The sequence below is a fragment of the Alexandromys fortis genome, unplaced genomic scaffold, assembly GCF_014885135.2.
Source record: "Alexandromys fortis isolate MF-2015 unplaced genomic scaffold, M_Fortis_MF-2015_v1.1 scaffold_75, whole genome shotgun sequence".
Classification (NCBI taxonomy): domain Eukaryota; kingdom Metazoa; phylum Chordata; class Mammalia; order Rodentia; family Cricetidae; genus Alexandromys; species Alexandromys fortis.
In genome coordinates this window covers 5,796,074-5,808,185 of record NW_026067956.1, presented here as the reverse complement: position 1 = coordinate 5,808,185, position 12,112 = coordinate 5,796,074, and the positions used below count along the sequence as shown (strand labels likewise).

The 12,112-nt window shown below is 46.3% G+C and overlaps 1 protein-coding gene across 2 annotated transcripts in view; it reads left to right on the top strand.

The window, feature by feature from the left end:
* Positions 1-2,385: 2,385 nt before the first annotated feature.
* Positions 2,386-12,112, top strand: part of Spata13 (spermatogenesis associated 13) — a 269,620-nt gene continuing 259,893 nt past the window's right edge. For both annotated transcript variants that reach the window (XM_050152208.1, XM_050152207.1), the window contains exon 1: positions 2,386-4,260. The gene's annotated coding sequence lies outside the window, so the exon portion shown is untranslated. The remainder of the gene's footprint in view (positions 4,261-12,112) is intronic.

The following is a 12,112-nucleotide window of genomic DNA, read 5'->3' as shown; positions in this document are numbered from 1 at the left end:
GGAATAAAATTAAATAAAGAGCAGAATATTCTGTCTGCCTTTCATGAAGACTGTGGTCCAAATGGAAAAGGAAGATGCAAGGCCCAGGAAGTCAAGATAAATGTAGTACTACTATATGTGATGACCACCCCAGAACTGCATGAGCAACATAGCAATAAAGTATTCTTACAAGTTATTATACATCTCATTTTTTCAATCTTAAAAAATGTTATCAACTTTATAATTAAAAACTTGCAAAGCCAGGACTGTTACACAGAGAAACACTGTCTTGCGAAACAAAAACGAAACAACAAACGACAAAAAAACCTTGCAAATAAAAAGCTTTATGTAAATGGAGACTGCTCTTTGTTTCCCGGCTGCCCAGACCTGAATAATCACACATTAAATATATTAATTACAACACTGTTTGGTTTGTTAGCCCATGCTTCTTATTAACTCTTATATCTTAAATTAACCCTTTTATATTAATCTGTGGCTTACTGAGGTAAGGCTCCTGCATCTTTCTCCTTTGGCAGCTACATGGCATCTCTTTGACTCTGCCTAGTCTTTCTCTATGTCTCTTCTAGCCTAGCTATATTTTGCCCTGCCATAGGCCAAAATAGCTTCATTCATTAACCAATAAAAGCAACACATCTACAGAAGGACATTCCACATCAGCTTCATTCTAATGTATTTTTCACCTCCTCCAGCAAGGCCACATCTCCTAACCCTTCCCAAATAGTTCTGCCAACTGGGACCAAGCGTTCAAATATAAGAGCCTACGGGGTCCTTCTCATTCACACAACCAAAGATTGCATGATTAGATGATTTCTCATGGAATATGTGTGAATGCTCACTCATCCACTCCATCTCATTCCCCCGGCGGCTTAGTTCCCTCACCTGCCTGCTTTTGTCTCTTTGGCTATTGGATTTTCCTGTCTGTATTTGCCACTTGACAGTCTTTCTGGGTCAAGTTGTGATCTTAAACAAATAAACATATTTGCTTAAATGGCAACTAGCATTTCCAAAAATTAAAAGTAAAGGTGAATTCTAGTATGTGTGGTACAAAAATCATACACTTTGGCTTGGCAAGATGGCTCTATGGGTAAGGATGCTTGCCTCCAAGACTGATGCCTGGGATTCACATGGTGGATGAAGAGAACCAGCTCCTGGAGGTTGTCCTCTGACCGCCACACTCGCATTGTGGCACACATGTGTTACACACACAAAGGGAATTTAAACTTTGTTTTGTTTTTCTGTTTCTCTGTGTAGCTTTGACTATCCTGGAACTCACAGAGATCGAAAGGGGACCGTACACTTTAAGTAATCTCTCTTCTCTTGAACCACAGGGTGACATCCAATTTAGAGAAGGCTGCGTCTATCACTCTGGCAACTGAAGGAGAGCTTTAAACAGGTCTGTTTTTAGGTCTGCAAAGATTTAAACCCAACCCTTGCTCCAGGCAATTCTAAACTGGCTTTTGCCCTTCCTTTTGTTACCTGGCTTTTTCATTTTTCCTGTTCCCCAGAATATGGGCATCCAGCTACTATTGTGGCTTTTAAGGACTGCTCTGAGAACCGCCTTCAGAGTTTGCCTGGCAAATTTTGGTGGCTTCTCTGATTGGCTCCACATTCAGAAAGACCTGTTTCTAGGCACAGGAAGCCAACAGTGTTTGGTGTGAGGACAGTGTCTGATATAGGGACGTGAGGGTCTTTGTTCTTGTATTGGGAAAGTGGGCCAAGGGTTTGGCTGCTCTGTGAGCACGTGGCCTCCAGGAGGTGCCTGTTCAAGGACAGGACGGGGCCTCTGAAAAGCAGTTTACCAAGGAGAAAGAAAGAAATGCCCAAAGGGCAGCTAGGTCTCAGCCATCAGGTGTGACTCTTGCTCACAATCATGGGACTGTGGGCAGAGAGGCCGGAAGCTCTCAGGCTCAACATTCTGCCATTCATTGCTGAGGCCATACATAGACCCAGGAGCAGGGGCCAGGGTCGTTTCTTTCTATCTTTGCTCAAGGAAAGGATCTCCCACGATACCCTTCTTATCATACTGACAGCAGCGGGGCCCTTTGCATTTGCTTCAGAAGCACTTGCTGCCTGGGCGAGTCACCTTCTCATTGTCCTGACAAAATATTTGGCCAAAGCAACTTAAAGAGGGAAGGATTTCTTTCCTAAGTTCCTGGGGGTATAGCCCGTCATGGGGGACAAGGCATTCACTGTGACAGCAGAGCGTGAGGCCAGCCGGCTGGTCACACTGTGTGCAAAGACAGGAGGCAGTGATCAATGCGGGGGCTCAGCCTCCCTTCTTGCTTTTATTCAGTCCAGGACCCCAGACTATGGGATGATACTACCCACATTCAGTCAGCCCCCCTAGAAACACCCTCACAGGCACACTCAGAGGTATGTCTCCTAGGTGATTCTAGATCCAGTGAAGTTGAAAATGAAGATTACCAGCTATGCTGTCCAGGCCAGCAGGTTCTTTGAAGGAGGCCAAGACCGAAAGAAACACCAAAGCTTTGGGGGCAGGGAGGGGTCCTGGAAATCTTGATTCCACAGGTAGCATGCTATGCATCGCAGGAAAGGCGGTCTACCTCCAGGAGCTCCTTTTGGACCCATAAGTGACTCAACAGTGGCTAAGACAACAATAAAGCATGCAGAGCGAGTGACAGCTGGGTGCCTCAGCTGGCCTTTCTGCGGTCACAGCCTACAAATCTGAAGTGGCCCAGCTGGATTGATTCCATGATGGAAACTAGTGACAGTTCCTATGGTGGGTGTTTCACGGTGAGGGGAAAACACCCGGAAGATCGCTTAGTCTATATGGGGGTTCAAAAGAGATGTCATCATAGTCTATGGCAGTGATTCTCAACATGTGGGTCACAATCCCTTTGGGGGTTGCATATCAGATATTGACATTACGATTCATAACAATAGCAAAATTATAGTTATGAAGTAGCAATGAAAAGATTTTATGGTTGGAGGTCACCACAGCATGAGGAACTGTATTAAAGGGTCACAGTGTTAGGAAGGTTGAGAATCACTGGTGTAGAGCATTTAAACTCTTGGTCCCCAGTTGAAGTGCTGTTTGGGAGGTTTAGGAGGTAAGGCCTTGTTGGAGGAACTACATCACTGACGTGTCAAAAACTGGAGCCTTTCCCAGTTTGTTCTCTCTGCTTCAGAGCCCTGGGCTTCCTGCTCTTGCCATCTGGAACCATAAGCCCAAATACACTTATTTATAAGTTGCCTTGTTCAAAGTGTTTTCTTTTCTTTTTTTTATCACATCAATAGAAAAGTAACTACTACAGTCTGACTTGGAAAACCTTGGTACCAGAGCCTATAAATGCCTTCAGTCACTGCCCTGGGTACCTGGGAAGGACCTCAGAACTCGCCATTTCTCTTAACGATCCACCACCGTCCACACCACCACCACCCCTGATGAAAGGCCATTAGAAACAGCAGCTTGACTGTGCATCAGAAATCCAGGTTTGAATGGAAATGGCTGCATCTATTTTTAGACGGAGACTAATCCATCATGACGAGTCAATTGAGTTCATGCTATCACCGAGTTCAGCTTGTGTAACTCTTTGTTTTCTGCATGAGAAGTTCATCATTAGATTGTAGGTAATCCTCAGTTTACATCTAATACCAAGGGGTTTAATCGAGACTTGAAATTTCCTTGTCTCAGTCCCAGGCATTGGTAGGGCAGAGGGTAGGGTGTGAGCACCCTGGTGAGAGGAGAAGCTGGGAACCCGAGTTTGCTATCAACAATAGTGTCTTCCCCATCCTTCTCTTAGCGGTTCCTTCAGACGCTAATCTTCCCCAGTTCGTTCCAGCTGCAAGTGAGACCCTGGAGGACTCCCAAAGAGTCGGGCAGCGACCACACCTTCTTATGAATATTCAACAGCAAGGCAAGGAGGCCACGCGGAAGAAAAGCCCTTGGGACAACTCCACTTAAGTCCCCGCAGCTGGCGGCCGCCTCACTCTGGGCCGGTTCCTAGAAGACGAGACACTGGACCCAAACCTGGATGAGCTTCAGGGAGCCGCACCACTTCGCCTTTCGTAGCCCATCTGAACTCCAGCCACCGTTGCCGCAGCCTCTCGGATGAAGCGCTCGGGACTGAGGGACCAAGAGGGTCCCCGCCTTGGTGGCGCAGAGGAGAAGGGCGCGTGGCCAGTGGGCGGCGCGCTCCAGGGAAGTTTGTGCCCATCTGCTGGTGACTTTTCCGACTCACGGCTCTGCGCGCGGTGGTTCCGAGGACGCCCTGCTAACTTGAAGAAATTCTGAGCAAGGTAAGCGGTGTTCCCTGCCGGCTGCCACCTCCTTCCGCAGCGTGCAGCCGAAATCCTGTGTTACATTTTATTTCCTGAAGCGAGGAGGACAGTAGTGGGACTTGGCGGCTCTGCAGACCCTGCTGTGGAGGTTTGAAAAGTTTCGGCGGGCACAGCAGGTGCGAGGCGCCAGGGCCGAACAGAAAAGCACAAAGCCTGTCGCCTTGGAGGTTGTCATGGCAGCGGGAGTGGCGTCTAGCGGCGGCCCGCCTGCGTTGCTGGGAAACCATGGGGCTCTGGGGACTGGGCCCCTTTGGCCTCTGTGGGCCTCAGGATGAGCCCACCCTGTGAGGTTTTCTTTGGCACGTGTATCTGTGTTCACTCACTGTATGCAAATAGCGTCTTGTCCCATGGTTAGATTAGGTTTCTAGGCTGTCACCCGCTAAAGCATAACCTTAACTCTGCTTTTGAAATTAGCTTAGATTACAGTGTGATGAACACGTGAGAAAGTCTGTTGGTTCTTTCTAAAGTTTAAAATAAGGTTTCTGGGGCCGGACAGATGGCTCAGAGGTTAAACCGTCTTACAAAGAGCTGGGGTTTGGTGCTTTGCACCTAAGCCAGTACCCAGTCATCACAACCACCTGTGACTCCACCCCCAGAGCGCCCTCCTCTGGGCTCTTCCGGCACGTGCACTCCTGTGCACAGACACACAGTATAATGGTTTTATTAAAAAAAAAAAAAAACAGCAACAACAAAATACCAACCAAGTTTGTTTGCAATTAAATGCTGACATTGTTTCCCCGCGGTCATTGGTTTTTCCTGTATGAAGTCAGAGAAGTGGGGTTCTTTCAGTTTTAGGACTCTCAGGGAACAGTTCACACTGAGAAGACAGTGAGGTGAGGGGACACAGGTGGCTCTCATGTGCATGTGGATGAGCTCATTTGAGTCATTCCCCCACACAGGACATCACTGAATATCAGACACTCTGAAGCCCAGGGCCTGGCTTCGTAGGTTTACTGCAAATCCGATGGTGGGAAAAAGTTTTCAGTTGGGGAGTGTCAGCGAGTAGTTGTCCTTTTGGGTTACTGTGCCACTGAATCGGAAAGCTTTGGATTTTGGACCATTCAGGTCTCAGATGTTTGGATTAGGGACACTTGTCCCAGTTGGCTTTCTATTGCTGTGAGAAACAGTATGGCGGAAGCAACCTGGGGAGGAAGAGTTCAGTTTCCCTTACAGCTTACAGTCACCGTGGAGGATGGTCACAGCAGGAGCGCAAGGCAGGAACTGAAACAGAGGCCATGGGGGAGCTGCAGACAAGGCTCTCTCAGCTTGCTCTTTCATACAAGCGCCCTCCCAAGAATGTTACTGCCTAAAGAGGGCCAGACCTCCCACATCAGTCATTAGTCAAGAAAATGCCCCCCCAAACTTGCGTAAGCCAACCTTATTTCGGCCTTTATCTCGCTTGAGGTTTTCTCTTCCCTGATGACCAGCCTGTGACAAGGTGACCAAAAAATTAATCAGAATGTATATATTTATTATTTTTAATTGCATGTATATATATGCAATTAAAATAATAAAATAATAAATAAAACAGATGTTTGTTTTCTTATTTTCAAGGCTGTCCATTCCTCAAGTATTTAAACTAATAAAGAGCGCTGTTTCTATCTATTCAGGACAGTAATTTTGTTCCCCAGAAGTTCACAGGCTTTGCAGAAGAAAAAGCTCAGGCATCAGGTAGCCTGCTGCATTGAAAAAAAAAATCAGAATTCTTGTGTCGCACTTTAATGTGTTGGATGTAGAGCACGGGAGAGAATTCACTTCATTTCACAGAGAATGTTCTTAGGAGTAAAATGCCAGAGCATTTGGCTCATTATCGTACTGACTGGTTACCCACACTACATACTAACTTCTCCAGAGCCTAATTGGCTGCAGAGCCTAATTTTACATTCTTATCCTCATAATTAAAGACATCTTTTGTTGTTTTTAATTTTTTTTTTTGAGTTTAATTGTGCTTCCAAAGACATGGGCACTCTATTGGCTGTCAGGGCGTATGCCCCACTGTGACCTACTGCTTTCTCTGACTTTTTTTTAAAGCAGTGTGTTATTCACATTGTCATTTTTAAAAATGTTCCTTGATGCTGTCTCAAATGCACATTGTTAGATTTGTGAGATGTGGTGAGAGTGAAGCCAAAAGCTCAGTTAGGAAAAAAAATTAGGGAGGGAGGCCGGGCAGTGGTGGCGCACGCCTTTAATCCCAGCTCTCAGGAGGCAGAGGCAGGCGGATCTCTGTGAGTTCGAGGCCAGCCTGGTCTAGAAGAGCTAGTTCCAGCACAGGAACCAAAAGCTACAGAGAAATCCTGTCTCGAAAAAAAAAAAAAAAAATAGGGAGGGGACAGGAAAAGGAAAATAAACGGTCAACCCTTTTATGTATGCTGTTCAAAGTCAACGTTTCTGCTTATTTATTGGTTAGTTATCATTTTCATTATTCCCTATCATAAAATGCTAAATTTAAAAAAGTTGGTTAAGATGCTTATAAAATGTGCATAAGATGCTTATAAAACATTATCCCGGTTTTGCTTGTATTTTGAGACAGGATCTTACGTAGCCTGGACCCGTCTCAAATTTGCTCTATAGTAGAGGATAACCTTGAACTTGTGATCCTCTTGCCTCCACCTCCTGAGTGCTGAGATCACTAGTGTACCCAGGGCTGTGTCAGGTAGGCAAACACTTAATTGCATCTCCGGGAAATGGCACAAGAATTTTTATTACCATCTAAAAATGTGTTTGAAAAACAAGCTCAGAAATGCTGAGTAAGCAGCTGAAGGGGCCCAGAGAGGCACACAAATGACAGGCTGTGCCAACCCCTACAAACCAGATGTTCTTTGTGAGCTTCAGGGACCAGGCCTGCCTCTCACTGCAGCTGGGGGTGTAGGTACAAGTGTCCTCGCCTTCCCAAGGCTCCGTCTGTCTGGGAAGGTAGAGAGAGGAGCTCTTCAGAAGGAAGAAAGAAAGGGACAGAAGGGAGGAGGTGGGGGAAGGGTTCCAAAGAGTAGAAGAATGAGAGAAGGAACAGGATAAAGGGAAGTCAGTACAGGATCCAAGGGACACAGAATGGGAAAGAAGAGAAAGGCGAGCAATGGGTGGGATTTAGGCCTACTGGTCAGCTTGGGCCACTAAAGCAAGCAACCAGGCCAGGAGCCTAAAAGTCTGCATGTGCTAGCTGGGCTCCCAGCTCTGAGGACTGAAGGTCTCAGGTGGTCTCTTCTGAGGCATCTCTCATTGGCTGCCCTCTCCCCCATGACCTCACAGGACGGTCCTTCAGCTTGTGCCGTCTGTACCCTGATTTCTTAGAAGCACACAGTTCTAATGGATTAGAGCCTACCCTAATGCCCTCTTTTTACCTCAGGGACCTCTTCAAAGGCCCTGCTCTAAACAGCCACATTCTGAGGCACTGAAGATTAAAGCTCCACCCCAAGGACTTTAGGGACACAGAAGATGATAGTGGTCCATCACTGTGAAGACCAGTCTGGAGTCTTTCTTATCTTTCATCCCCATTAGCATTCTCTCCTGGGGCACATAAGTAGTTGAGCAACCTGTGGTCATCTCTGTATCTCAGTATATCCCACTGGCTGTCTTTTTTGAAGAGGAGACATCCAAACCTGGATCCTCCATTCCTGGTTGGTTCTTTGCTTTCATTCTGAGCTCTGCAGGATGACTTCAAGTCTTGGGAAGTCTTGACAATGGCAGATGATGTTGAACGATGACTTGGTTTTCTAGTTAGACACCTGCCTTTCATGACAGTGGAGTGACTGTTTGGCTTTGCATGTCTGGTAAGAAAGAAATGAATTCAGGGGCAGTGACATGGGGACGGGAAAGACAGAAGCGACAAGAGGCAGAGCCCTAGGTCAGCGCCACCTCTGGCTACCTGCTTCCACTCTTCTTTCTAACGAAATCTATTGGTGTTCTGCTTCAGAGCGCTGGGAAGGTGGCCAGGGAACTTTGAAGGGTTCAAATAACTAAACAAGGTCGTAACTGAGATGTGTTTAAAAGACCTCAAATTATTGAAATAGGGCCATAAAATATCAGGAGCCAAGAGAAGCCTGCAAGTCTTGGGCCTGATCCTTGCTCTTGGCTGGGTCTCTTGGAACCTGCTTTGTAAAAGGAGGAATTCATACTAGAGATCAAGATTGCCAAAGAAGGTTCCAGAAATGTCCACAATAAGGGTTTCACTATTCATCAATCACCAGACTCTCAAAGTACTCGCAGCATCCTTCAGTGCTCCGTGCTCCCCTTCAGGGGAGACCAAATGCTGTTTATCCATCATTTGTTGGGGGTGGAATTTTAGTAGATAGCTCACTGGCCCTTCTTTACAAGCAGGATGGAAACTGCCCACTGCTTTGAGAATGCCCTCTGCCTCTTGACTTGGGGAGCTGTGAGGTGTGTGTGTCTTCCTTGCCCTTCCTTGAGCCACCTCCCTTTGAGCCTTATCCTATGTCCTTTGGAGTGTGGGCCTCTAAATGGTTCTGGAATGACCCTTCTTCTGAGGAAGGCTGGTCTGTGTGCTTGGTGAGGCCTTCACAAGGTGTACTAGGACTTTCCAAATATGCTCTTTGGATGCGGCCCAGCTGCCTGGATGGGTGGTTTCAGAAACAGGCACTTATGTGGGCAGCTATTGTTAGAGAGCCAAAGGAGAATGCCTGTTTCTCACTGAAGCATGCACTTGGTCAGTATGGGGACCAGTACCATGAACCTGAGTTTGTTCTCAGCTTTGACAGATGGGATAAGTACTGAGGGACAGAACAAGACAGTCTTCCTGCCCTGGGCCAGAGGTTTGTCCAGTTGGTCATTGTACCACCCAGTGACCATACAGGAGGTTAGTGGTGGATTCAGTTGCTACTTCTCGTATAACCTTGTCCATAGATGCTCACCTCAGATGATGGCACAGAAGAACCACACGTGGGGGTGTAAAGGAAGAGGAAATCCAGCTGTTCCTGGTGGTGGCGGTGTTCTCAGATTTGGGCATAATGAACCCCATGCCTCTGGAGAAGTTAACGGTGTTGCAATGGCTTGGAGGTTCCCAAAACCTTACTATACACTCTGTGTGGACAGGGGCATGGCATACAGGGCCACTGATTCACAGTGTGGGTCACAATGAAGGGACACAAAGGCACAAAAGGACGATGGTAGGTCATGTGTCTTAACTACTCATAGCCGTTTGTGAGCTCATCCCCCCCCAAACTCTCCTTTTTAAAATAAGATTTTGCTATATAGTCTAGGTTGACCTTAAACTCACAATCCTCCTGCCTCAACCTCTTGAAGACTGGGCTTGTAGGTGTACACAGCATCACAGCTGGATCTAGAATTTCTTCCCATAATGTGTGTTTTCTGCAATTTCTCCTTACCCAGTTCCCAAATTGTGTGAGTGTGTGTGTGTGTGCATGTGTGTGCGTGTGTGTGTGTGTAATGGTGGGTATCAAGCCTGGAGTCTCCTGGATGCTAGACAGAACATTCTGCTGCTGAGCTACAGTCTCAACACTTTCTTACTCTTCAGCTTGGATTCTACTCCAGACCAGAGAAGAAGGCTTAAGAAATCCCTCCTGTGGGCAAAAACCAAGCAAGCTATGCTCACTTAGAGCTTCAAGTCTCTGTGCCCCCACAGCATCAGAACCTTCTGAACTGCAGTTGTGTGCAAACATGACGTCAGCTCTGCTCCTCTGAGTACCCTTGGCCACCCTTGGAGTCACGGCTGTGGTCAAAGGGAACAGAACTGTTTGTCACTCCTTGATTGCTGGCATTTCAAGTTAGAACAACAAAATTCTGCCCAGGCTGTGAGGTTTGCAGGACTCTGTGTGTATTTGCCAAATTTTCTTTCTTCTGCTTTAGCATATTACATTTTTACATACATGTACTAGATATTGGGACCTGGCCTGAGGACCTGTTCATCACATAGTTTGTTGGTTTTTTTTTTTTCTTTTCTTTGACAGGGTTTCAATGTAGCCCAGGCTGGCTTCAAACTCTTTGTATAGCCAAGGATGACATTGAACTTCTGATCTTTCTGCTTTGACCTCAAGAGTGTTAAGGTTCCAGGCAGGCTAGGTTTATGTTTGTATGGTGCTGGGGATCAGACTCTGGGCTCTTCATGCGAGGAAAAAAAAAAGACTCCAGCAATAAACTGCTGCCTTCCCCACCGCCTCCTGTTTCTGAGAGAAATATATGGTAAATTCCAACAAGTGAAACCATTTTTTTGTTGCACAAACTATTTGAAGTGTAGAAATTAGTAAAACTGGGGGCTTAGTCTGGGTGATGGAGCAGAAAGCTGAGTGTACTGGAGAGTATCAGCATCCAGGCCAAGCCCGGCCTCCACTGATGACCACACACTTGGTGAGTCAACTCCTGAGAGACAAGAATGTGTCATCCCGAAGAGGCAGATTTGGTTAACTTCTAGCCTCCTCCCTGCCATGTTCTATAACGTATTTCTTAAAAACCACGCTAGTAAGAGAGAGGTACTGCCCCTGATTAGGAAGCTTTGAGAGGTGGGAATCTCTCCACTTTATTTACTTTGTCTTTTTGGTTCAACCTTTGTCAGATTGTCTTCCTGGCTTCGGTGACTGGGGTGAGAGGTCTCCTCAGGCTTGAGAGACCTTTAGGGGACACATAGTAAATAAACACATAATCACAGGAATGACACACAGCCCCTTCTCAGGCTGCTGTCATTGCTGTGTTCCACCTCAAGCAGATTCTCAATATGTTCCCACCCACCATATACCTGCAGGCCCCTTTGACTGCAAACCCAGAGGCCTCTGCTACACGGGAAACTGCAAGACATACGGGCTACGTGGCCACCTGTCGTTTCTTCCCCTGCTGGTGAAATCCCAGAGTTCTTCAGATCCAGATTTCTGTGAACAAAGGAAAGAATCAAAGTATATGTGGTGGGGCCTCTATTTAGATAGTAAGTATGTTGTCTGAGAAAATATTGCCGAGTCTAACTCTTAGGATGCGTCTGTGTCCTAAAGAGCCCTATCACTGGAAGATGATCAATCACCTTTTCAGTACTATGAAAGACAATTGAAATCACATGACCACCAACAGCTCCCCGATTAAGGAAATGCATTCTTTGGAGAGAGTAAGCACTTTTAAAGTTAACTACTCTATCTATGCCTGTGAGTTCTGGGAACCTGTCCCAAGGAACAGTATTCTTATTGCAGCCAACTCAGGCATTGGCTGCTGTATTCGGGTTTTCATTTTCCCTATCTAAAATACGTAATTTTTCAGAAATAATTTGGTTGTGCAATTACATGTTGACTAGTGAGATGTAAAAGCCCTGCATTTGGAAAGTTTGGTACCGCATTTATCGTTTTTAAGCAGCAGTTAAGTGACACTGATCCTGTTCATATTTATTGTACCGCTGATGTCACCCACCTCCAGAGCCCCGCTAACAAACCCCACCTCCAGAGCCCCACTAACAAACCCCACCTCCAGAGCCCTCCTAACAAACCCCATCTCTAGAGCCCTCCTAACAAACCCCACCTCCAGAGCCCTCCTAACAAACCCCACCTCTAGAGCCCTCCTAACAAACCCCACCTCCAGAGCCCCGCTAACAAACCCCACCTCCAGAGCCCCGCTAACAAACCCCACCTCCAGAGCCATCCAACTCTAACTCCTTGGTAGCGACATTCTATCTTCTGTCGTGACAGATGTGACAACATAAGGAGCCTCAGGGAGTTTGTACATTTGTGTCTATCTCTTTGTATTTCACGTGCCATGATGTCATTAAGTTTCTTCATCCATGTTGCCTACTGTCTAAATTTCATTTCCTTTTTTTTTTTTTTTTTTTTTTTTTTTTTTTTTTTTTTTTGTGTGTGTGTGTGTGTGT